Raw genomic sequence first — 3,560 nt, 5'->3', positions numbered from 1 at the left:
TTTTTATAATAATGATAAAGTGCAGTTAATTTAACGTTTTGGAACGACTGCCCAAGGTAGGGGACAGTACTGAAAGATTTTTTTTTCTTTTTTTAGTTGCGGTTCAAGTCACTACTTCTGTCAGCTGAGATAATATTTGTTCGTCAAAATACCAACAACATACATTAACATGTAGGAATTTGCTTATTTTCTGAAAAAATAAAGGTCGCTGCCATTTCAGATTTCAGTGATGTCTTAGAGGTTGCGCTGTGCCTCATAGTCAAGACACTGATCGGTACTATTTTCTGGACGGATTTCTTGAGGGTAACGGACAAGTAATTTACTTTAATTCATATACACTCGATCCAGAGAAAGATAAATGAGAAAGCTAGCAACCAAGGTGAAGGCCATGGATGGAGGTCTCCGCTAGGAAACGTTTAGAGCTTCGAGAGCCAGCTTATGGAAGGTGTGGCTGCAGAATCAATACCCGCAAAGGAAACGATTCCACCGTTGTTTCGGAACATGAAGTCCATGTATGGCTGCAAATGGTCTCCAAGCAAAATAAGCACTCCATCTTCAGGCTACAAGTGCCCATCGGGGCCATCCGACAGCCGCGTCATCCTCAGTTGAGGATGCGGATAGGAGGGGCGTGTGGTCAGCACACCGCTCTCCCGGTCGTTATGATAGTTTTCTTTGACCGGAGCCGCTATTATTCGGTCGAGTAGCTCCTCAATTGGCATCACGGGGCTGAGTGCACCCCGAAAAATGGCAACAGCGCATGGCAGCCCGGATGGTCACCCATCCAAGTACCGGCCACGCCCGACAGCGCTTAACTTCGGTGATCTGACGGGAACCGGTTCATCCACTACGGCAAGGCCGTTGCCAAATTGTCTCCAAGCAGTCGAACATAACCATTTCCACTAAATGATCGGTTCAGTTGAACCAGAGGACCCAGTCCATTCCACATAAAAACAGCCCACAACATTATGGAGACACCCCCAGCTTGCTCAGAGCCTTGTTGACAACTTGGGTCCAAAGCTTCCTGGAATCTGCGCCACACTCGGATCCTACCACCAACTCTTACCACCTGAAATCTGGACTCTTGTGACCGGGCTACAGTTGTCCAGTCGTCTAGGGTCCAACGGTATGGTCACGAGCTCAGCAGGGGCGCTGGAGGTGATGTCGTGCTGTTACCAAAGGCACACGCGGCCATCGTCTGTTGCCAAAGCAAATTAACGCCAAATTTTGCAGAGCTAAGGTATTTGTTCATCGTAAGTCTCAGATTGATTTTTGTGGGTATTTCACGCGGTGTCGCTTGATTGTAAGCGCTGACAACTCTACGCAAACGCCGCTGCTCTTGGTCGTTAAGTGAACGCCGTGGTGAGGGGCAATGACTGAAGTTTGGTATTCTCGACATACTATTGACATTGTGGATCTCGAAATATTGAATTCCCTAACGATTTCCGAAATGGAATATTCCGTACGTATGTCTCCAACTATCATACCGCGTTCAAAGTCTGTTAATTCTTGTCATGCGGCCATAGTCATGTCGGAAACCGTTTCACATGAATCAGCCGAGTACAAATGACAGCTCAAATTGCAGGCAACTGCACTACTCTGAGAGTTTAACTGATGCTTTAATTAAGAGAAAAATTAATATCACGAAAAATTCCCCAGTCGGACTGGACGATGGCTTGGCGCGCTCGGTGGTGCCGTGGACAACATTGGCGGAAGAAGGAGACAGTTCCGAGGAGTTGAACCACGTAGACGCATTGTCGATGACCGCAGATATAAAATTATTGTGGTGCCAGAAGTGCGTCGAATCTTCATCAAAGTGGTGTGGCTTTATCCTTACACGCTAATATGTGTCGTTGCAGTCATTAAACCTTGGATACAAGAATTTCTGGACTTATGATGATGTGAAGTTTCGTGTGCCACGACTGCCACTGGAACAATGACTCTGAGAAGTGTCGTGTTGCTTGGCGTGTATTAATTTATCAGAGACGTGAATTGGCTGCGTGAGATCATCGTCCACCACCATTTCGACGACGCAACCGCAATCACGCTTACGTCTACGCGAACTATGACGAGGCAAGACTTTCATTTTGTGCAGCACTTAAAGTACATGCTGTTCCCTCGACTCAGATGACCAGCCTACAGACTGCGCTCGCAAGAGCAGTTGCCGACGTTATTGGAGGAGATCCCACCACGTACCAGAGGGAGCATTAGTTTCCATCATTACAGGACTGCAGTGAGTGATTTCTTGGGGAACCAGTACTTGCAGCATTAGCCCGGCTTTTCATTTGTCGACGGAACAGCCGATGAGAACCTGTACATTGCCTGCAAGATCTCCAGACCACACCCCATTAAACTTCTGTCTCTGCAGCTACACGAAAACCGAGGTGTATTCTACCCCTGTCGAATCTGAGCAGGAATTACGTCACCTGACAAAGATGTGGAGCAGCCAGAAGGGGAGGTGGAAGCGAACTGAAATTTCTAGCGGTTGAGAGGATATGTGATGTTAATGATTAATTACAAAATCGAGCCAAATTTACAGAGAACATGGCAGGACAATCCGACTTATTAGTATGACGTAGCAACCCGTCTGGTCTGAATGCATGCACTGATTCGGTTGATAAGGTTGTCATGAAGCCGTTGTATCTTCTGCTAAAGAAAGATGGCTGTTGTAACTGGTCCTTGATACGTTGGATATTGGTCTCACACGCTCTATCAGCGTCACAGATGGGAAACTTTCTGGCCACAGGTGTATCTCAAAATCACACACACAGTTCATAAGGACACGTGTGACGTGTAGACGAGTACTGTCTCATTGAAGAATGGTATGACGTCACGGATATGGTTGAACCCGTGGTCTAGGGGTAGCGTCTCTGACTAGCAAACAAAACCACCTGTGTCCTGAGCTTCAACATGGTCAGAGCCTAAATGCTGATTAAGAAAGCGTCAGTAACGACGCCTGAAGACATCTGGCATAAGAAGTCACGCTCGTTCTGCCAACGCCCTTGTCAAAGAGTGCCGAGGACCGGACCGACGTTCAGGGCACTCTCATGCCCTTGGAGTGGAACACTGCCCCCAAAAGGTGGACTAATCAGCAAACGAAAGCACTGCATTAAGAATACATATTGCGCATCGATAGGAGATGTAGCCTGAAATAGAAACACTGTCATAATGATCTCTCCAAGCCGGTCAGTGTGGCCGAGCGGTTCTAGGCGCTTCAGTCTGGAACCGCGCGACTGCTACGGTCGCAGGTTCGAATCCTGCCTCTGGCATGGATGTGTGTGAGTCCTTAGGTTAGCTAGGTTTAAGTAGTTCTAAGTTCCAGGGGACTGATGACCTCAGATGTTAAGTCCCACAGTGCTCAGAGCCATTTGAACCATTTTTTTCATCCCTCCACTGCCAAAAGATTCCGGATTAGTTTCTTGTTCGGATCGAAAGGGACTCCCAACGGGCATGGGACAAAGAGAAAAAGATGGAATAACGAACGAAGGGATAAGATTCTGCGAGTTAGCGCATGGAATTTAAGTGTTTTGAACATGGTAGGGAAGCTAGGAAATCTGAAATTG

General features: G+C 47.2%; 1 pseudogene; it reads right to left on the bottom strand.

Annotated features, from left to right (window-relative positions):
- Window positions 1-745: 745 nt before the first annotated feature.
- On the bottom strand, window positions 746-863 carry LOC124790666 (annotated as a pseudogene).
- Between the last annotated feature and the right edge of the window lie 2,697 nt (window positions 864-3,560).

This window comes from Schistocerca piceifrons, chromosome 3 (genome assembly GCF_021461385.2).
Source record: "Schistocerca piceifrons isolate TAMUIC-IGC-003096 chromosome 3, iqSchPice1.1, whole genome shotgun sequence".
Taxonomy (NCBI): domain Eukaryota; kingdom Metazoa; phylum Arthropoda; class Insecta; order Orthoptera; family Acrididae; genus Schistocerca; species Schistocerca piceifrons.
The sequence above is the reverse complement of the archived record's forward strand: the minus strand, read 5'-3'. Positions and strand labels throughout refer to the sequence as shown.